This window comes from Canis lupus, chromosome 2, assembly GCF_011100685.1.
Source record: "Canis lupus familiaris isolate Mischka breed German Shepherd chromosome 2, alternate assembly UU_Cfam_GSD_1.0, whole genome shotgun sequence".
NCBI classification, from domain to species: Eukaryota; Metazoa; Chordata; class Mammalia; order Carnivora; family Canidae; genus Canis; species Canis lupus.
The window spans coordinates 24,384,609-24,408,330 of NC_049223.1; the positions used below are offsets into that span (position 1 = coordinate 24,384,609).

At 42.5% G+C, this 23,722-nt stretch overlaps 1 protein-coding gene, 1 long non-coding RNA gene and 1 pseudogene across 4 annotated transcripts in view; 2 read left to right on the top strand and 1 right to left on the bottom strand.

Annotated features, from left to right (window-relative positions):
- The window catches only part of CELF2 (CUGBP Elav-like family member 2), an 814,024-nt gene that overhangs the window by 326,318 nt on the left and 463,984 nt on the right, over nt 1-23,722 (bottom strand). The window lies entirely within an intron of this gene.
- LOC102152820 lies at nt 4,372-9,575 on the top strand. Of its 2 annotated transcripts, none has more exons than XR_005355324.1 (3): nt 4,372-4,611; nt 7,517-7,801; nt 9,414-9,575. It is a non-coding gene; the product is annotated as an uncharacterized LOC102152820 (long non-coding RNA). The 2 variants fall into 2 exon arrangements; XR_005355325.1 differs by having other exon boundaries at nt 4,376-4,611; nt 7,652-7,801.
- LOC106560200 lies at nt 17,725-18,956 on the top strand (annotated as a pseudogene).

Here is a 23,722-nt window from a genome sequence, read left to right on the forward strand (position 1 = left end):
GAACTTACCCCATTTTTATCACCACTTCAGAACAATGTGTGGCATATGGTAGACACTTAATAAACATTTGTTCAATGGCTGGATTTCTCTGTGAGGCACATTCTTCTTGTTAAGTGACCTGATCTCAGTAGCTCACAGCTACGTGACACAATTTGTGAAGCACTTTCCGTGCTCAACTATGGAAACTGTGGCTCGAATCTCTGAGGACACAAAGATTAGGAAGGTCGGTTCCTGGCTTTAAGTATGGTGTAGACTCACTGAGATGGAATGATAAGCTTGCTGTTTTAATCATTTTTTTAACTTAATCATCTATATGGGTGCATAGAAAATAAAGTGATAAACAGAGACACCTGCGGGGCTCAGTGGTTGAGCATCTGCCTTCGGCTCAGGGAATGATCCTGGAGTCCCGGGATTGAGTCCGACATCGGGCTCCCCTCAGGAAGCCTGCCCCTCTCTCTGCCTATGTCTCTGCCTCTCTCTGTGTCTTTCACGAATAAATATATAAAATCTTAAAAAAAATAAAATGAAGTGATAAACAGATATATTTCCCCCTTTACTTTCCATAATGCTGAAGTTTGGGAGTTGGTAAGCTGCAAGCAGGTAGGACTGGGCATTGACGATGAGATGCATGGACAAAACTTACAGAATTGAGAGCAATGAGAATTACAGGATTTTTTTTGTGATGCCCTGGAAAGAGTAAGTGTTCTTAATGGGCAAGGAATAAGAATCAGAGGCCAGCCAACCTTTGGTTTCATTCAGTTTCAGGAGGAGATCTACAGCGTGTACTTAACTCTCTAGTTAACTGCGCCATAGCACCAGGAGTTGGCGAATGCTCCTTTGTGCCAGAGAAGTCCTGCACCACATGGCTGTCAGTCACTGGGGTCCCCGAGGTCTACAGCAACTTACCCTCCTATCACTTCCACCCTCCACCTGCTATTAGAAACAAAACAAAACACACATTTCCTTAAGTCAGCTCCTCAGGAGATGTATCCTCACTTTTAAAAGTGCATTAATTTGATTTTGATTTAATTATGATTTTGATTTATTTGATTTATGTGGCAGGGCCTGACATGAAACATTACTTTGACTTTCCTGTTCCTATACATATATATGTACATATATGTTCCTGTGTACACATATCACATTATATATATGCACATCACATTAAATATAGTTACCTATTTTGATCATATTAATATTATATATAACTTGTATATATCATATGTATATTAATGTTGTTATGCTACATATAGTAAATGTTCTAAGAACATGACTGAGTCATGGTCTTCAAAGGGAAGTTGTTCTTTTTTTTTTTTTTTAGAGATTTTATTTATTTATTCATGAGAGACACAGAAAGGGAGAAGTAGAGACACAGGCAGAGGGAGAAGCAGGCTCCCTGCAGGGAGCCCGAGGCAGGACTTGATCCCAGGACTCCAGGATCATGCCCTGGGCTGAAGGTAGATGCGCCTAACCACTGAACTACCCAGGCGTCCCCAGAGGGAAGTTTCTAGAGGCCAAAGGGATGATAGAGCTGAGAGAGAAGTAGCCTGCAGCTGAGGAAAGAAGGAAGGACACTGCATTCCCTATTGGAAACTGGCAGTAGGAAGCCACGAAAGATTTTACAGCATCTCTGGCCCTAGACGGTGACTGCTGGGGAATGGAGACTAAAGCAGGAATGCAGACAAGCCTGAAGTCGGGAAGCGCAGTCGGGAAGCCACCGTACAGGTAAGCGACAAGGTAGGCCTGGGCACGGGCATCGGGGACCCCAAGTCAGAGTAGCTCACTCCCCTAGTAGGGGCTGCAGCTCATGGGCCTCAGCAGCTGCACACACCACCCGGGGTAGGGGACGGGGGCAGGGGGCCGACAGATGGGGGCCCGGCAGGTCCCCCTGGCCACGGTGTCTAGAAGGGGCTGAAAGATAGTCTATGGGTAGAACCGCTACCTGGACAACTGTAGGGGCGCAAGGGAGAAAACGGAGGTGGGGAGAGAGTCCTGAGGGTGCTAATCCGTGGGTTTAGCAGGTGATCACTCTGCCGGCCTGGGGGGAGCCCCGGAAAGGTGGGGGCACAGCGGGGTTGCCAGGAAGGCCGGGGGGCCACGGAGAAAGCCGCTGAACTTGAGATGCCTGCGCCGGGGTTAGAACTACCTGCGGCCGAGGGTGACATCAGCCAGGAGGGGCACTCTGGGGCCAAAACAAGGAGGGGGACACCCAAAGCCCAGGGCCAGTGAAAGACGAAGGAGGAAGAAGCACAGCCCGAGGCCCCAGCGAAAGAGAAAAGCGGCCACGGGGCTCAAGGCCTCCAGCTTCGCTGGGGGGGGGGCACAGGTGCTCCGGGCTCTGCAGGCACCTTGCTGCCCCTGAGGTCACAAGTTTTGTGTGGGCGCCACAGGAGAGGGCTGGACAGTCCACATGAGGGGCGGGAACGTGTTGGAAGCTTCGAGAATCAGCTGGGAATTCTGGTGAGAGGTCTAGTTTGAAAAGGAGGGCAGCCTGGGTGGCTCAGTGGTTTAGCACCGGCTTCGGCCCAGGGCCTGATCCTGGGGTCCCAGGGTCGAGTCCCATGTCTGGCTCCCACAGGTGGGAGCCTGCGTCTCCCTCTGCCTGTGTCTCTGCCTCTCTGTATCTCTCATGAATAAATAAATAAAATCTTAAAAAAAAAGAAAAGGAGGCAGGCCACGTCCACGCCCACGTGAGACAGGGAGCCGAGGCCAGGCTGTCTGAGATCCCAGGAAAGCCCTGCTCACTCGGGCCTGACTCTGGACCTTCAGCTGTGCCCCTGACGCCTGGGCCAGAATCAAGGGGTGCCTCCGTGCTGTTCCTCACCACCTGCTTTAAGGCCCCAACTGCCCAAACAGGGAGGCTGGGGGGCCGGGGCTGCATCCAGCTTACGGAACAGGACAGCACCAGGGGCAGATCACGGTCGTCCCCTTCCAACGGGCCAGTTGGGACCAGTAGCTGGAAAACACCAACAGCAGAAGTCGTTCTTGGAAGGTGTCTATGAAACTTCGCCAGGTAAGGATGCCAAAAGTTAGAAGGAACTATAAAACTAGACTTGGATGACATATCTGAGGTCAATCATTTGACACTTTTTTTTTTTTAAGATTTTATTTATTCATGAGAGACAGAGAGAGAGAGAGAGAGAGAGAGAGGCAGAGACACAGGCAGAGGGAGAAGCAGGCTCCATGCAGGGAGCCTAACGTGGGACTCGATCCCGGGTCTTCAGGATCCTGCCCCGGGCTGAAGGTGGTGCTAAACCGCTGGGCTGCCCCATTTTGAGCGAAGCATCATATTCTTAGAGAAACGTCGCCCGGAGCATTCAGCTCCCTGATGTTGACAGAGTGAGGACAGCCATACAACCGGCACCCGGGGCAATGAGTAAACACCTCTCCAACCCCCCTCTTTTTTTTTTTTTTAAATCTAGAACTTGCTTTTAATTCCATAACCAAAGTAGGATTTGGTGAATATAAATACCTAGGAACTGGTAATGCTTGAAAGTAAAAATTGCCTGAGACAGTGACAGTCCGTTGAACAGAACTTTCTCAAGAACTCACCTACTTTTCACCATCTGCATGACCCGAATTCAGAATTCAGGCTACCAGTTTCTTTTCTTTCCTTTTTTTTTTTTTTTTTTGAAAGGTTTTATGTATTTATTCATGAGCGATACAGCGAGAGAGGCAGAGACACAGGCAGAGGGAGAAGCAGGCTCCCTGCTGGAAGCCTGATGTGGGACTCAATCCCGGGACCCCGGGATCTGACTTGAGCCAAAGGTGGATGCTCAGCCACTGAGCCACCGGGTGCCCCAGGCTACCAGTTTCTAGGGACCTTTTCTCCCTCCAGTCTCACTGGCTCTGAACCACACCACACGTATCAGCTGTTATGTCTCTGCTCCTGCAAAGTGCTCCCTGTTGCCCCCCACCCCCCCAGCACTCATCAGAGGCTCCCTGCTTTCTCCACCCTGACAATGAAGTCCAGGCCATGCGACACGAGTCACAAGACCCACCCCCATCTCCAGGCTCACGTCGAGGTCTTCTGGGCTGGGGCATCACACCCTTCACACTGGCCACTTGTTTCAGGCCATCACACACAGGTTTCGTGGCCTCCGCTCTAGGCTTCGTGGCTGCCCACATGCACAAAACTCTCCAGGGCTCCCACCCCCTCACCAGGTTTATTTCTGCGTATCCTTCAGGACTTGGCTTAAACATCATGTGCTGGGCACAAAAATAGTCCCTCAAAAATACTTGCCGGCTGGCTGGCTGGCGGACTACAGGAGTTAAGTCAAGGACACCATCCCGGCAGCAGAGGAGATGTGACGATGTCATAATATGGTCCCAGTTTACAAAGGAAACAAAACTATCATGTAATAAGCCAACCACACCTCTTGGTATCTGGAGGACTATGATGTAATTACCTACAACTGAATTCAAAAGAGCTTCTAGAAAGGGCCCCTGCCCTCGGGGATTGGACAGTGCTGTTAGAGACACAGGGGAGACAGGGGAGCAAAGCACAATACAGGGCCTACTGCTGTGATGTTTCCTAGGCGTTCGAAGGAAGGAGACATGGCAAGACGTGGCTAGAGTAATGGGAGAGTCCCTCCTGGAGGATCTGGGGAGGTATGTTGGCTCTGGGGGAGGATGTGCTGGGGACACCCCCAGCAGGGGAGACCAGTGTGAGGACAGTCTGTGGGTGCGGGCGAAGGGAAAGTCTGGGGAGAACAGCACAAGTGTTGGGGAACGTGAGGGAAGAACAGAAACTCGGAAGCGCGAGGCCAGGCTGGGAATCTGGGGAAACCGAGCAAAGGCATCTGGATTCAACAAAATAAGCACTGGAGGCTCCGTGTAATTTCTGGATCAGTGAGTGAGACCGCTCTCCGCATATGCCAATGGGAAGGCGGAGATCGGCTCCGGCAGCTGGTAGCTGACAGGTAGGCCGTGATGTTCCCAACTAAACACAAACAACTCTCACAGGATATAAAAATATCCAGACTTGGAGACCACGTGGAACAAGAGAAAGACAAAGACATTGCAACTGCAAAATATAATGACATACCCCTTCTTCCAACTGCTTCTTTACTAGCTCTGCTCTCATGTTCCTGTTTTCTAGACGAAAGCTCCCGGGGTAGCTGTATTAGTCTGTGGGAGCTGCTGTAACAAAATACCACAGACTGGGGGGTGGGGGTGGGGTGCTTGCACAGCACAAATCTGTTTTCTCCCAGTTCTTCCAGAGGTTGGAAGTCCATGACCAAGGTGTTGGTAGGCTTGGTTTCTCCAGACACCCATCTCCTTAGCTTGTAGCCACCTTCCCTCAGTGCCCTCACGTGGCTTTCCATCCCTGGTGTTGCTTTCTCTTCTTCTGACACCAGTTCTACTGGATCTAACCCTTAGGACCTTGTTAACCTCTGTCACCTACTCTAAAGCCCTATCTTCAAATGCAGTCACGTTCTGACGTCCTGGGTGTTAGGACTTCAGCACATGGATGGGGGGGTGGGGGTGCGTGGAGAATGATTCAGTCTGTAACAATGCTAACATGTCTCAAAAACAGCCAATGAGAACTGACTCCTTCGTCCCTAAACCTCCTTGGCATGTGCACAACTTCTATTTTTTTTTATAACCAGCCACTTTCAGCTCTTTCCCTGAGACGTGCCATCACACCCCTGGTGTGCATTCTCCTTTGCTGCTGCAAGGGAAACCCAACTTTGGCTACGACGTGTTCTTGCAGGCGTTGGCTACCGTGCTTCCATGCCAGGACCTTCCATATTCTTGAGTCTCAGCCTCTCTCATGCATTGTACCTGCCTAAATGGTTATTCCTCCTTCCTGGTTAATGCCTGCTTAACCCTTAAAGATTTGGTTCAAATATCACCTTCCCAGGAAGCATTTTCTAATTTACTCTTTCTAGTAGTTGGATTAGATTTCCCTTGTGTTGGCTGTGTAATGTATCGACTAGGCTATGCTCAGCTACATGTCCCAGGTTTTCAATTTTCTTCCTCCTCTCCCTCCTCCTCCTCCTCCACCTCCTTTTATTTCTTATTCTTTTAATGTTTCTGGTTAGGGTGAGCCATAGGGAGATGTGAAGGACAGAAGGGAAGCAAGAGTCATTCTGTAGCTCGCACACATTTTTGCTGATGTGCTGACCTGCCTCCTTGGTGTGAAGTGGCAGCTGAGCCCGCACCTGCTCTGCCTTCTCCAGATCCTCCCTGAGCTCTGGGCCAGGTGTACGTTTACCTCTATCATCAAGGTCCCCAATGCAAATGCGACAAGAACTGACACATATCTCAGTCCATCTTTGCACACAAACATTCAGTGTCTGTGGCTTCCAATCTGCTCTTGATCTCCCTTACTTTGCATCCATTTTTCCTTCTTGACTATTTGGTCTTTGAAGGTCAAGTTCCATCATCAGATGCAGAAAAATCCTAGAGAGTGCTTCCCCATGCTGTGCAAAGTCAACCCCCCTTCCCCCCGTAACAACTATGTATGCATCTTTTATCTATCATCTATCTATCATCTATCTATCTATCTATCTATCTATCTATCTATCTATCTATCTATCTATCATCTACTACCATTTATCTATCATCAATCTATCCATCCATCCCTCCATTTATCACCTACCTATCCATCCTATTGGCTTTGCTTGCCTGGTCAATTCTTGATTCATATATCCCTCCTTTAAGATATTTTTCTGTGCTTCCTTGAAACCTTGGATATACTTCTTATACCATTTATCATACTTGATTGTGGGAGATTATTTTGCCAAGTCTTCCTGCCCTCCCTCTACCATGTTGCCTTGTGACGCACTAGAGTAGATGGAATCTATTTCCCTACTCCGTTGACATTGGGCTTAACAATGTGACTTGCTTCAGTTGTCAAGATGTTAGCAGACCTATATTAAATGTCCTTATGTGGTTTAGTTTGGGTCTTTATACTGTGACCTGTCATGAGAAAAGCATGCCTGGGAGAATCTGCTGCCCCTTCCAACTGGGCCTCAGAACAAACACAAATGAAGAAGATCTGAGCCCCACCCACAGCCTGGAGCCAAACACAGCTGACTCACAACCTGAAAGGGAGCTACCCAACCTAGACCTGCTAGCCTGCGGTTGACCTGCAGACCCTTAAGTATGAGAAGAAATGTGTATTGTTGAAGCCACCATACTGTGTAATCATTTATATGCAGCTTTTTGTAGCAACTGACTAGTGATTTAGTTTTCTTTTCTGTGCCTCAATTAGAGAGTGTTGGCTCCTTGAGACTAGAGGCCATGATGATAATTTTTGTATCTCTGATGCCTACTAAGATGCCTGATACATGGTGGATGTTCAATACATGCTTATTGCATACTAAAATAAATTTAAAAAATGACCAAATGTTCAAAGAACTATAATGGAGAGAGGCATTGAAGAGGGGTGTTAGGAAGTAGAAACTAGCAGAGGTGGAAATGGGGAGAGGAGTCTAGAAGCAAGTGGAAGCATAATATGGTCCATGAACAATTGTATGATCAAAAGTTATCTGCCTTTTATTTTCAGATGATCAAAGGCTCAAAAGGCCACAGAGGTTCCATGTGACTCAAGTCATCTTTAAAAAGCATTTTCTTTTCTTTTTCTTTCTTTCTTTTTTTTTTTTTTTTTCCTACTGTAACCCTCATAAATCTTTGGGGGCAGGTTGCAACCAAAGATGCTGTGCCCATCTGTAGCCACTAGCCACCGTAGTACTACTGGGGAAATCGACAATGATAAAAAGCCCGAACCTCCTCCAAAAACAATCAGAAAACAAAATTACTAGAAAGAACAACTTTCCTACTTCTCCTTCAGGTAACCTTGTCTCTGTGTAATGATCTAATCCGATGTGGGCAGTGTATGGTCACCTTGATCCATGGATCATTTTTGTTGTTATTGGAAGGCCTGTGTGATGCCATCTCTGAAGCTCTCAGCCTGGTCACCAGAGGTCTATACAGCCTTCTCTCCCCAGGGCAGAGCTTGGGAGCTGAAAGCAGGTCTCCGCAGCAGCAGTCCTCTCAATTGGGACTGTTGTCACATTCCCTTAGAGCATGTGTCACAGGCCTGTCATTAGAATTGCTCCTTACGAGACACATCTTGAAGGATGCCAAATTCATTAGTGTCTGCGGTTGAACTTTTCAAACCTTTTTCCTACATTAAACAGCACACACACACACACACATGCACGCACACGTGCACAGCCACCATCACCGATACACACGCGCATTCCTCTGTGTTTTGGAGAACAAAGGGAGTCTGCATTTTGCTTGGTGTCAATCATAACTTGAGATTAAAGTTGCTGTTTTAAGCATTTGAAAGTTATACCCGCCAAACTCAGGCTTTCTCTGCCTAAGCTCTGAACTTCAAAAGGAATACTGCATAGGAAAACACACACACACTACACCAAACCAACAAACACACACACACACACACACATCAAAAAATGGCATAAGGACCTGAATGTGTTTCACTCCCATTTCTATAAATGAAGCCTTGATCCGGAACTTCTGCAAAGCCATTATTACGGTTGTACAAAGCTATGGATAATACAAACTCTTGGTACCCAAGCCATGTTGACATACACAGAAAAACAGGTGGGTCGATGTGATGTGAGCACTATACTGAATCCTGCTTCCAGGTTGTTTCAGGCTGAAATAAAACTTGTAACAATTACTTATCCTGAAATCTCTGGAAAATAATTTCCTTTTTATAGTCTATATTTAGCATCTTGCTATAAATGAAACTTATCAATATAATATACTGAATTCCCACTGAGCATATAAAATTATACTATTAAAACTTTACCATTAAAATGTTCTTAATTTAGATGCCATTAACTCAGATTTAGTGATAATTTGGACATACAATGTAATTCTTGTAAAAAATAGCATTTATTATTTTTAATGATTATAAAAGCAATTTGTGTTCACAATGTTGCTCAGAAACATATATAAGCATAAAGAGGAAAAATTATCATCACCTAAATCTGACAAGAAAAAAGAATTGTTTGACTTTTGTTTTGACTTTAATTTCTTTTTAGTCATTTTCAATGCATATACTTCATCGTTCCACATAAAATTTGGGTTGTATTGATCATATTATTTTTCATCCTGTTTTTTTTTTCACAATATGAGCAGCTTTTCTCCTATAAGTAATGATTTTTTAAAATATGTTCCAGGACTGCACATCATTTCATTTTACTGATTTCCTATAATTTAACTATTTTCCTAAGGTTAGATATTTATAACATCTAATAATTTCTCAATGTTTACTTTCACGTATAACATTGAAATGAGAATTCTTTTTTGTTTTGTTTTTGTTTTTGTTTTCAAGAATTCTTAATATAAATGTTTATGAGCATCTCTGATTTTCTTTTGAGAGAAGGGAAATGGGTATTCTTAACATATATTATCAAATTGCTTTGCAGATTTGCAACAGTTGATACTCCCTCACAGGACAAGAGTACACGATTCAGCATTCTCCCAAACACACTAATATTTAATTTTAAATTTGCAAATATGAGTGAAATGTGTTACTTCACTGTTTTACTTGAATTTCTTTCTACTGATGATAAATACTTTTCCTAATATTAATTGTCATTTGTCTTCTTTTATGCTTGGTCAGTTCATGTGCCTCTGTTATAAACTAGTGATTTTTCAATGAGTTGTACCATTTCTACATATATTTCTGTACTTTAATTCTCTTTTTAAAAAGGAATTTTTTTTCCTGGTACTAAATTTTAATATTTGTATATAACTGAATATTTCAATAATTTCCTTATCATTTTATTTTTTACATCAAAAGTCTTGCTCACCCTAAAAGTAGATTAATCTTTGCCTTTGTGTTTTGTTGATTTTTATTTTTACTATTTGGTTCATCTGGAATCATTTTAGAGAGTAAGTTTCAACCTGAATTTTCTGTCTTTCACAAACAGGCAGTTTTGCCCTCATTGATTATGTGATCCCTTCTTTTCCCAATGGTTTTTAGGGTATGATGAGTGTGTTTATGTGTTAGATTCAGGGCTACTGAGTTTCTCTGTCATTTCTTATGTTGGTATCTCATTCCTTTAAGCGGAAAACTTGGTAGCTGTGTTTTATATCATCCAGCATCGCAAATACCCTCATTATTACTCTTTCTGTGCAAAGGAAACTTTAAGTTGAAGTTTGGAACAAACATGTCCATTTGAAAAATTTCCACTGAGATTTTAATTGGTATTTGAATGGAAAACTTAGATATATTTGGGAAAATTGAACATCTTTATAATATTTGTTCTCTCCACCTGGAAATATTGGTTAATTCTTAAATTTACTAAAATCTTCATTTATTTCTCTCTCAGGGAGGACTTGATATTTTCTTCAAAAAGTTTTCTCATCTGTTACTACTGATTTTTAGTGAAGTTGCTTATTTAAAACATTTTTTATTAAACTCCTTAAATTCTTAGAGGTTTTCACTGACCACCTTGTTTTTTCATGTTTATATTCAAGCCATGTGCAAAATGATACATTTTTCATCTTTGTTTCTAATTAGCATATCAGTATTTCAGTTCCATATGTTATTGCTATGACCGGAACTTCCAGAACATCATTTAATGAATGATGATAATTTGCAAACTTGCTCATTTCTCATCCAATAATTGGCTTAAAATACTTACCTTTTATTAAGTTTTAAAAGTTCCTAGTTTTCTAAGAGGCCCCACCCCCTTAGGAATTAGGGTTTAATTTTATTGTGTGCCTTCTTAAATTTTTTTTTTAAGATTTATTTATTCCTGAGAGACAGAAAGAGAGAGAGAGGCAGAGACAAAGGCAGAGGGAGAAGTAGGCTCCACGCAGGGAGCCTGATGTGGGACTCGATCCCAGGACCCCAGGATCACGCCCTGGGCCGAAGGCAGGCGCTAAACCGCTGAGCCACCCAGGGATCCCCTTAAAATATTTTTTAATTTAAATTCAATTACTGTGTAAGATCATTTTCTTTCTTATTGACCTGCTGAGGTGATGTATTATATTAATGGATTTTCTAAAACAAAAACATCTCTTTATTCTTGGCACAAACACAATCGGTTGTGGAAGATTATTCTTTTAATGTAGTCTACCTTTGAATTATGTCAGGGGGCATATGTCAAAGCACCACTGTAACGAGAAATCCCACCAAATATGTAATTTTTTTTGGGTGAAATTTTTAAATTAAAGTAATTTTTTAAAAGATATTATTTATTTATTTGTGAGAGACAGAGAGAGAGACAGAGACACGGGCAGAGGGAGAAGCACCACTGAGCCACCCCGGTGCCCCAAATTTAAAATATTTTAATGACATAACTTACCATTTTAAAGTTTAGAAAGTACATTTAATATAGCCCTCTTGTGACATATTTGTTTTCATTTAACATACTTCATTTAGCTAAGTAGTATATGTGTGCCTTAGTTTAGGACAATATTTATTTATTTAAAGATTTTATTTATTTATTCATGAGAGACACAGAGAGAGAGGCAGAGACACAGGCAGAGGGAGAAGCAGGCTCCATGCAGGGAGCCCGATGGGGAACTCAATCCTGTGTCCCTGGGATCACACCCTGGGCCAAGGCAGATGATCAACCACGGAGCCACCCAGGCCTCCCTAGTACAATATTTATAAATATAGTTTACATTTGGGAAATTCTCCAATTTTCGGAGACTGTTTTGAATTAGTGAGGTTTCAGGGCGCCTGGGTGGCTCAGTGGTTGAGTGTCTGCCTTCGGCCCAGGGCGTCATCCCGGGGTCCTGGGATCGAGTCCTGCATTGGGCTGCCCGCAGGGAGCCTGCTTCTTCCTCTGCCTGTGTCTCTGCCTGTCTCCCCGTGTCTCTCATGAACACACAAATAAAATCTTAAAAAAAAAAAATAGTGAGGTTTGAGGCACTACTAGGTGTGTTAGCATCTTTTCACTGCCGACTGACCAGAGGCATTAAAGTTACCGGCCACCCTGCTGCCTGGTTTCTGCAGTCAGGAGTCTCCATAGTCTTGCCAATCTTAATTTCTTTCATTAATACCATGAAATGTGTTTCAAGTAGTAGAATCAAATTGAGATGGCGGGATTGGAAAATTAAAGATCACCTTTGCCAAGAAGTCTGTCCATGGCCGACGCTCAGAAAATCAGTGACTTTCAGCTTCTTCCCATAAAATAAGCAATTTATACAGTTCCACAGCATTCTCTTGACATATTCATCAGTTATCCCTTGGATTTGTGCCTTCCTACTACTGCTGAAAGTCCTCAGGACAGGGGCCCTTCTGTGAGGGCAGTGCCTCTCTTTAATAATCTCATATGGACCCTTCATATATGGCACCAGGAATGCATGGCCCCTGGGGTTCTGGCTGCGAACCTATCTCACATGTTCCTTCCAGCCAGACTGGCCAGGCTGCAGTGAGGTAGGAATGGAGAGTTCAGCTGAATCGCCCAGTACAGCTGTGCCCTAGTCACGTTCAGTGTGATTTAAACTCCTTGAATTCATTAATTCACTTAATTTTTAAAAAATCACCCAGAAGTTGTCATGTGCATAGAACTATACTACAGCATAAAGAAACTCACTCTGATTATAGGAGACTCCTTTCTCCTTCCTAGGTAAATTAAAATATTAATTTCTGCTAATTGGGTATCAATATGTAACTAATCTCAATATTTTTAAAACTACTTAAAAATCACCCATCATGCTTTTTCACTTTTAATGTGATACATTTATCTCACATAAAATCCCATAAAACCCATAAATTAAATAATAGTAGGAATATGTAGTAAGGCAGATAAATCTTTCCAAGATTAATCAGACTCACATTAAACTTGACTATGTCCAGATTATGAAATACCTAAATAAGATAGTGGGGGGGGGGTGGTGGGTGGAACTCTATCGGTACGTTAACCTATCTCAGAGTCTGGCAAATTAGATGGAAATTAATCTTTTGAATTTGTTCCCTTCTTCATAGCTTGAAATACAGAGAATATATTCTATATTTCTTCAAGTTGACACTAAATTCCATTGTTGCTATAGGTATAAGGAAATGAAGAAAAGTGGGACTTAATCAATTAAAGTTTTTAGAAGGTTCACCTGGGGAAAAATATGGGAATGATTAGAATTCCCTCTCGAATGCAGTTATGTGTTTATATTTCGATATCAGTGTATAAACTGTGTTAACCAGAATTTCTGGATGGTACGTCCACATATTTCCTGGGGGTGGTGTGGGTGGTAAGAGTCCTAATTTCCCAAACATGGCCCACATGCTTCTTCTATGGCTTGATAGGATAAGGTCAATGCCCGTTGGCTGCCCAGAAAGAGGGGCACACATCATCAGTGTGGCTATCATTTGGTAGCACCGGGACCCAGCCTCATGACCACACATTTATGCTTCACCACTTCAGAGTGGTGAAGGAACGTTGAAGGAAAGAGAATGGGGATGCTGGGCTTTCAGAGTGGAAAGAAAGCTCCAACTATTTTACATATTATGATAACAAAAGAGTCAGGGTTAGAGGTGGCTGCTGCTAATTCCAAATCTTGCCAAGAACACTATTTCTAGCATGAACTCAGCTCCCACACACTGCATCAAAATCCTCACAAAAGCAAACTTGTATAAAGATGATTACCGAGCACATACATACATGTACCAAGAACACAATGTATTCTTTGTGATCAATTAAAGAGCAAGAATAGTCTGTAGTGGGGCGTCTTACAAAGGGCCCTTTCTTCTAGGTACTTTAGAAAAGGCAGATCTATCAAACTTATGATAATGCATTGCCATGCTGATTTAATTGTCAATTACATATTACTTAAGTGTACTTTAATGATCTATATAAAGCCTTATTTTTTTTTTTTTACCTCTAATAGCTATTAATGGTTGTTAAAGAAAATGAAACCACTTTACTGAAATGTAATGTGGGGGTCTATTAAGAATAAGTCTTCAAAATGATAAAATGCTATCACAAAAATGTGAACCCCTGTACATTTTAATATTCCTGAGTAGGTCAATCTTCGTTCCGCTGGAAGAACATTTCCTTCAAATCGCAATTACAGTTTAAACATCTTCATATGTGTTATATATAGAATAAATTTTACCTAATTCCCAAATGCTTCTTTGGGAGATGGGGAAGGAGTGGGGGCAACATATTACTACATTTCCTCCCAAAGTTTCATAAGGTTTGCAATGTTGGTCGTTGGAATAAACTTGGGTGAACACACTCACACCCCTGGCTCTCTTCATCTCTGCATTTGTCCCTGTTTGCTGTGAAAATTATTACAAGAATGAATGAGATCACATGAAAAGAGTATCTTGTGCTCTACGTAAGGACAAACATTTGATCAATTCTAGGGACAGACGTGCCCCACTTAACACAACAGAAATATTTCTTAAAGGAAGTGTCATCGACATTCATTTATTAAAATACAATATTAAATATACTAGAGAGTCTGACTGATTAAACAAAATTTGTGGTGAATCCCTTTAAGAGAGAAGAGTTGTTTTGTGAGCAAATCATTTCCTAATGTATCTGTAAGCCTGACTTTTCTGAATGGAGTGTCTTTAGAGGAGGACACATGTCCTGTTCTAAGGATTACTGAACATACACAACCGAGGGCAAGCTGAAAATATACCTTTCCCTATCCTCTAGGACACCCGTTAGACAAGAGCTATTAGGAATATGAAATTAAATATAATTAGAGTCAGAATAAAACAGCATCAGGCTTATGTCCACATAACCTAAAGTAATTTAGAGACTTTACAATTAACTTGTAACTGTAAGATGGTTAAATAAGCCAAATTAGTCAAAGCAAAATACCTATTTTAGATTCTAGTTTATTTGGCCGCCTACATTGATCATATTAAGCAGTTATCCAAACTTTATTTAATTTTATATTTTATGGTCAGATGTCAAGTGTGCTTTAAAGAAGATGGATTTTAGAGTAAGACAGAGCCAAGAGTCCAATTCCGACTCAATGACTCTCTGTGGTTCCTTGAACAAGCTTCCCACCTCCCCATCTGTAAGGCAGGGTTGATGCAAACCTTACTTGCACATTGCAAAGATAAAATAATTGAAGAGATGCCAAGGGCCCGTCATGTAATAGACACTTCATAAGTGTTATTATTCCTTATCATGATCTCTCGATCCCTGAGGTCTTAAAAAAAAATCAGCCAACTCCCATAGAGGAGACTTCCATGCTCCACTCTCAGTAACTGAACACAGAGGTTACATGCAAATTGAAAGCCTGGTTTTTAAATCACTGAGGGCAAGGTTCAAAGCCTACATTAAAAAATATGTATCTTCAATAGCACCTAGCAGAGCATTGGGCATTTATAGACAATAAAAATTGTAGATTGGGTTTCCGAGTGCAGGGGAACGGTTGTGCTATATATGTGTTCGCTCTTCAAGTACACTGTTCGGTCAGGGAGGAAGTGTCAACTTAGGTACATATCACTTATGAAGACCCTCCCCCCCAAACACCCTTAGTTGATTTCACTATGACATGTGCATATGTGGGAATGGGTGGTAGTAAAGTAAAAAATGTGTAAAGTACATCATTCAAGTGTATCACTAATTTTATTGAATATTCTCATCTTATATGAGCCTATATGTCTGAATTTATCTTCTGAAAACCTGGAGATAATCAGTACCTCAGCCAACCTGTCGGGTTAAGATGCAGCCTTCGGGTCAGTGAGGGGTTAATAACCCTGTTCCTATAGCAGAACTGCTGGGGTAAGGGACTTCTTCAGCCTATAACTCCGGCAACATACTTTTTGACCATTTAAATGTGTAAATGGAGAAGCACAGTATTCCCATAAAATTTCCACCATGAAAAAAAAAAATTGAGGAAAGCTCTGGTAGGCCCAAAGAAATGAAAGTAACTTCAAAAGCAAAACCGTTTTAGAAATTGAAGATTTGGGGGTAGTTACGAACAAGAATGGGAAAACTGGAAAGTGCTTGATACATTAATTAGCTTTAAAATAGCTGCGGGGAAAATGTAATACTCCAGCTGCCTGAATGAATATGCCTCAGGTCATAAAATGAATCTGGTCTGGAGACGGAACCAACTTCTTCCCTTCAGATCAAAGCTGAAAGTACAAGGTAATAAGAAGGTGTTAGGTATACTTTCTTAACATCCTCTGATCCGAGGAGGAGCACTTTCCTGGACCTCACTGCTACATACTCTGGCCTCCCTCCCTTTCTTTGAGGCTGTCAGCCTGGCAGGACTGGGTTCTATTTTGCCATTTCTTCCAGCAACCCAGATGTTGCTAGATTAACCTCAAGTCTGCACCCTCCCTCCCCCCAAGACAGTCAGGTTCATATATTTCCTATTAGTTTGGGAGCTGGTTTTGTCACTTGAGAAATATAACATTAGGGGCATGCATTTGGAGGGTTCTGGGTCATCCTACCCCTCTCTCGATGATTTCTGTGTGATCCAAGTGCATAAAATTTTGAGGGCCAGTGTGCCAGTAAGTGGAAGAGATGGTCCACAAAGCAGTCAGGAGCAGGGGCTTGAAAATGTGACAGGCCAAGGTTTAAATCCTGAGGAACTGTGTAGCTGCTGTTAAGTCTCAGTTTTCTCAGTCCTAAGATGAGAATAATATAATTTTACCTGCTTAATAGAGTAGAGAGGATTAAATGAGGAAATGCATGAGTAGGGCTTGGCGCAATGCCTCGCACATAGAAAGTGCACAAAAACGTTAGCTATTATTATTTCTATGCTATCTCAGCAGGAAAAGGTGAGTGCAAAATGCAATAAAATCAGTGAAGCCCTAAAAAGGGGGAGTAGCTGTGGCCAGCGCTGCTCAAAATACTTACGTTTTCTAAGAGTCTCAGTGAAAATAATGCACCCATGGACAATAGACTATGATGCATATATATATTTTTTTGTTTATAAAGCAGGAGTAGAAACTCAGTGTTCTAAAAATAGAGATGCCAACCTGTGGAGTACTTACTAACTTGTGCAAATTACTGTAGACGCTGACTGCCCAACTATCAGACTACACGTATCCTTCTTCTTCTGGCTATTATTTTTTAGTACTCTCAAAATGCAGCAAGAGAGTACTGCTAAGTGGATGGTAAAAGCCAATAAATGCTTTGACAGGTGAGCCCAGCGTAGTGAGTTCATACTCCATTCAGCCTTTCAACAAAGCAGATCATTCTAATATCTGCACTGACTAAAGAGAAAGTATCTTTTATTACAGATTTTTATAGAAGTCTATATAATGAAGTGGAAACCAAATGAGAAGAAAGGTATGAGAGAATTAGGAAACATTCATTCATTTATTTATTTAATAATATTTATTGAGCAGCTGATATATACCAGCTCTGGGAATTCAGTTGACTTGTCAGGAAGGCATGAGGACCCTGATGGGCCACTAACCCATAGCCCCCATGGGCTAGTAGTTCAGGATTTTGAGACAATCTTCATTATAAAAACCTACGTGTAGATACGCACAAATTAACATGTGATCCCAGGACAAGTAGTGAGTAGTGGAATTAAAATTTTAAAAAAAGAAAAAAGAGGGATCCCTGGGTGGTGCAGTGGTTTAGCGCCTGCTTTTTGGCCCAGGGCGCGATCCTGGAGTCCCGGGATCGAATCCCATGTCGGGCTCCCGGTGCATGGAGCCTGCTTCTCCCTCTGCCTATGTCTCTGCCTCTCTCTCTCTCTCTCTGACTATCATAAATAAATAAAGAAAGAAAAAATAATAAAGAAAAAAGAAGTGAAAGGTGAGGAGAGGGGGCTGGGTGGATTAAGGGATACTTTATATATGTTGATAAAGAAGGCTTTTCTGCTTTTTGCCGTATCTACTGCAAGAAGGAGGACGATTCTCAGCAATCAGACCATCAACATTCCAGAAAATTTCAACATCACTCTGAAGGGATGCATTGTTATTGTGAAAGGCCCCCGGGAAACCCTGCAGAGTGACTTCAATCACATCAGTGTAGAACTCAGTATCCTTGGAAAGAAAAAGAAGAGGCTCTGAGTTGACAAATGGTGGGGAGACAGTGCAAACAGTAGCCAGTTCTTTTCTATCTGTAGTCCTGTACAGAACATAGTCAAGGGCATTACCCTGGGCTTCCATTACGGGATGAGGTCTGTGTATGCTCACTTTCCCATCAACGTTGTTATTAGGGAGAATGGTTCTCTTGTTGAAACCCAGGATTTCTTGCTTGAAAAATACATCCGCAGGGTTCGGATCAGGCCAGGTGTTGCTTCCTCAGTATCTCAAGCCCAGAAAGAGGAGTTAATTCTTGAAGGAAATGACATTGAACTTGTATCAAGCTCAGCTGCTTTGACTCAGCAAGCCACAAGAGTTAAAAACAAGGGTATCAGAAAAATTGGGGGTGGTATCTATGTTTCTGAACAGGAATAGTTCAGCAGGCTGATGAATAAGATCTAACTTGTCCAGCTACAGAAACAGCAAGATGCCAGATGATTTTTCAGATTTATTAGTGACATCTTAAAGATGCAATAAATGCTGTGTTGAGTGGGGGGAGGAGGGGAAAGAAGGCCTTTTTGAGCGGGTGATATCAGACCAGACTTGAATAACAAGTGTCTAAGAGAGAGAGGGAGAAAGGAGAGCACATGAGCCATCAGAAAAGCAGCCCAGTCACGGAAAGAGCAAGCGCTGGCTCCTGAGGCAGGACCCAGTTGGTGGTGTTGAGAACCAGCAAGACGGCCAGCACAACCGAGCAGATTTGCTGAGTACGGCGTGGTAAATGAGAGGGCTAGGCTGCAGAGAATGCGGGCTTTGTAACACACAGCGAAAATAGAGATGTACCAGTGTCTCAGATCCAAGAAGGGCTTTGAAGATAATATTCTCTGTAAAATAAGATGGATACCATTTGGGGAGAGAAGGGAGAAAAAGACACAGCTTCTTTTAAATAAACAGGCCCATCTGTAAAGATAAAACTCTATGATTTGGGAAGAGAAACCTAATGCACAACAAAACAGAGCACCAGCACAAACACTGGGAATGGTAGAAAATAAAACCGAACCAAAACTTGACATCGTCTCACATGTCTGTTCTTGTGTTTGTTGCCTGTACTTTTGGTGTCAAATCTGTGAAATCATTGCTAAGGCTGATGTCACACAACCCCCCCCCACCCATTTTCTTCTAGGAGTTTCACCATTTAAGGCCCTATGTTTGTCTTTAATTCATTTTGAATTATTGACTCATGTGTGGTGTAAGACAAAAGTCCAAAAACTTCCACGTAGCCAAGGAAACCACAGAGTGAAAAAGCAACCTATGGAATGGGAGGAGATATTTGCAAATCATATATCTGATAAGGAGCTAATTTCCGAAATACAAAAAAAGCCTTCTACAACTCAGGGTGCCTGAGTGGCTCAGTTGGTTAAATGTCCGACCCTTGTTTTGGGCTCAGGTCACGATCTCAGGGTTGTGAAATCGAGCCCCATGCCAGACTCCTCATTAGGTGTGGAGCCTGCTGAAGGTTCTCTCTCTTCCTCTCCTTCCTGACCCCACTCACACACTCTCTCTCAAAACAAAACAACAACAAAACTCCTACAACTCAATGGCAAAAAAAACTAACAACTAGATTTAAAAATGGGCTAATGACGTGAATAGGCATTTCTCCAAAGATGACATACAGATGGCCAACAGGTATAGAAAAAATTTGCTCAATGACACTAATCATCAGAGAAATGCAAATCAAAACCACAATAAGTTATCACCTCACACTTTTTCGGGTGGCTGTTACATATTTTAAAAAAGACAGCAAATGATGGCAAGGATGTGGAAAAACTGGAAGCCTTCTGTACAACAGGTGAGAAGACAAAAATGCACGGCTGCTATGGAAAGCAGTAAGAAGGTTCCTCAAAAGATGAAAAATAAAACTAGCATACGATCCAGCAATCCCCCTCCTGTGTACTCATTCTGAATCTTAAAACATGTGACCCTTCATATTCACTGCAGCATTATTCACAACAGCCAAGATGTGGAAATAACCAAAGTGTCCACTGACAGATGAGTGGAAAAAGAAAATGTGCATACATACACACACACACACACGGTGGGATATTATTCACCCTCAAAAGAAGAACCCTGCAGTATTCGACAACATAGATGAACTTTGAGGCCACTATGCTAAGGGAGATAAACCAGCCACAGAAGGATGGATACTGCGTAACTCCATTTACACGAGGTCTCTAAAATAGTTAAACACATACAAGGAGACTGAAATGGTGGTTGCCAGGGATGAGGGGAGGAGGAAATGGCTAATTGCTAATCAAAGGGCATAAAGTTTCAGTGATGCAAGAAGAGAAACTTCTAGAGGTCTGCTGTACAACACTGCGCCCGCAGTTAACAATCCTGCATTGTACTCTTAGACCTCGGTCAGCTGTAATCTGTGATTGCCCCTCTGTTGCTACTGTTCTCTGACATTTGAGGCTACCGCTATTTCTCTTTCTTACTCTCCTTGCATTTTTCTCTCTTTCTTCTGTTTTTGAGCAATTTATCAGGAAAAATAAGAGTCCGGTATCTTTTCACTGCATTATGGGGCCTAGAATCCCGGTTTGCCTCATGTTGACCGACAACTGCCTTCTTTACCACCTTTCGTTTTGCCTCTACAAGTGCTGTCAACATTCCCTCTAAAAAGGTGCACTGGCTTTCCTAAAACCACCATGGTAACAACAACAAAATCTCTTTTTATCAAAAAGGACCTGGAGACAGTTACTAAAACCCTTGCAATTATAGAATGTGCCTCCTTCACTTTATCATTGTCGATTCTCTATTTCCCCCTGATTCCCAAGTTTTGCCAAATATGTTCCCATGTCGTGCTGCTCTTACAAGCATCATAAAGTTTGATTTGCTCTTTAGCGGCAGCACTCTGCCAATTGTAAAGTTATAATCTGATGTGATTTTTATTATAATTGTCATTATCATTACTGATTATTTAAGCGATGCCCACAATGCCCTGCCATCATGCTTTCTTGGATTTACAATCTGAAGTCTGCTGATCAGTGACTTTCTGGGCCTCACCTTATCTGGCCAGTTGGGAAGCTCGTGCCTGGAACCGAGAGAATAAAGGAGGGTACGCGGGAGGGACCCCCGGCACATCCCACCTCAGACTTCCCTTGCTCTCAGGCTTCTGTGTCTCAATGGTGTTTTCTCCTGGAAAATGCTGGCCACACCTGGGGCCAGAGAGTGAATAGAAGAACTTCAAGTGAGGAGAACTGACTAGACCTTGAAAGTTGGAATACAGTTTCTAGGGTTTTTGTAACAAGAAGCCTAGAATCCTAGAAATGGGCTATGAGGTCCTGCCAAGGAGCCAAAACTGGTTCCCAACTTCTCAAAAGGCACGCGATATGCTTATATAAGATCCTCCTTGCTCATGAATATTTTTGTTAATTTTCTCATACGCATTAGTATGACTGATATTGCTTGGACACCAGGCTTTACAACTGTCTCTTCCTATTTTCATAACTTGTTCTCCTCTCTTCAAATTCCGTTTGCAGGCTCAGGGTAATAGCCTACAACATAATCAGTAGCTGTTGAGTCTGGCCAATTGCTTCCTGCCCCCTGCTTCCTAGACAATTGGTAGATGTGGCTCTGATACCCCATTCATAAGCTACTATAATATTCCAAATTGTTGCTATTGCATTCTTGGCACGTATGGTACAATTTTGAGTTCTAATTCAGTCAATTATTCTGGACGCTGGTCAACTTGTAGCTGCCATTCTCCTATGCCTTTATGTCTTGAAAACACACAAACCGCATCAGAGACCCAAGGGTTACACAGAACGCTTCCGGTCTTGCCTTCTTAATTTGCCCACTGATCGAGGTCATTGACAAAAACATAAATATAAACAGGAAAATCTTGAGTGAACCTACTTTTTAACACAGCTTTTTAAAAAGAAGCAGATCATGTCTGATTAACATTTGATTGTTTTTCCCCAGAGACTCAAATGATCAGAACCGCGAGGCGGTCGTGAAATCGTTAAAGGACGACAGAGAAGGGTTTTTGCCAAGCATTAGGCTAAAATTAGATATTCAGTTTCTGAATAACTGAACAGTGGTGTAAAACCAGTGTCTTGGGAAGTCTGGAAATGTTTTGAGAGCAGTTGTTTTGTTTTGATTTTTGAGTCATGTAATTTCGATATGAGTCAAGTATGATGATTTCACAGAAACGTTTTTGTAAATCTATGATCAACTTCAAGAAAAGAATCATCTAATGTACCACCTTTCTCTGAAAGAAAGAACCCTTCCACCTTCTTTAGTACTTTCACTTCCATGTAATAGCAAAAATAGCAGCTAAAATAGCAACATTTATTGAGCGCATTCACTGTACTGGGCACTGGCTTTAACTCTTTGTAGGGAAGACACTTATTCTTGACAATAATCCTGGGAGTTAGGGACCACCAACAGCCCCGTTTTATGGAGCAAGAACCCGAGCCCCGAGGAGTCAGCCGCTGTGCTCATGGCCATGTAGCTATGAAGTGGTGGAGGTGGGATTTGAGCTGAGTCCAATTCCAGGGAACACAGCAGTGAACTGCCAAGTAGACAATGATGTACCTGAATAATAAGCCCAGTGAAGACAATACAATGTACAAAATTCTTCTGCTTCCCTTTTAAAAAAAAAAAAACCTGCAAAATCTCCCCCCACCCCATAATTTCGCAAGGGGATGACATTCAGAAAAATGCTTTCTTTCCATTTCTGTGCTTCAGAGTCTCTAAAGCGACTCACTCCTAATCTTTAAAATTTGTACATTTCACACCAGGAAAGACAGTCGGAGAAGGGAACATTTTATTCCCAAGTGACATTCTGGGTTTAACTATCCTTTGCAACAGTTTTGTTTTGAAAGATCTCCGTGGCTGCATATGAACCAGCCAGATGTCAACGATGAGTCTACCATGTACAATATTCCCCAGAGACTAAAAATACTCCTTGCTGATAGAGTATCTGGAAATACCACGCGAACACCATCGGACCTGATGCATCACTAAGTGTCTGTGTAAACGCCTCTGAAACAACAGATGTTCTGGGCTCCTGCTGTTCCCTCTGAATAACAAAATGACTTGTGGGGAGCTGAAGCTCCCCTCTTCTCCACAACAGTTTGGGGAAGAACCAATGAGTTTCTGTCCTCACTTCGACTTCAGAAAGGAGCGTTAGACACTGCGCAGGGCCCGGAATCCACCTGTGGCTACCGGCAGGTTTCTGCAGGTGTTTGCCCGTGGGAGGCTGTCAAGAGTTGGCCCAAATCAGGGCAATGCTCCTGACAGAAGAAAATTAACCAGCAGGAACTTTCTAGGTGCCGGAATATCTTTCCGGGACACAGATATGTAGGTGGAATCTGCACTTAAAAATAACTCAGTGATGGGAACAGCAGAGAAGACTACGGCTGAGCAGTGCAGATAGAGGAACAGTTACCTGGAAGATGCGCAGTGAATGATGAGGCCTGACATACAGGATGGGGCCCAGAGAGGGCCCCAGGGTTGTAAACGAGAAGCATTTTGAGTTCCCTCAAGGGAAGATAGGGGAAATCTCAAACGTTCAGATCATAAAAGGCAGGAGGGAATGTGACAGTCAATGGAAATGGATATGCAACTGTGGTTGGAACTGCAAGGTTAGCCATCATGCTGATGATCACCAATCCTCGTAGCCACAGGTGCTCTGCATCTCCAAAGCCCTGCCGGGGGCACCGTGTCATCTGACCAATCAGGAACCTGACACTAGAAAGTGGAACCAGGTCCTGAGCCCAGAAAAGGAGATAAAAGTCAAAGGGAACTAAATTAAAG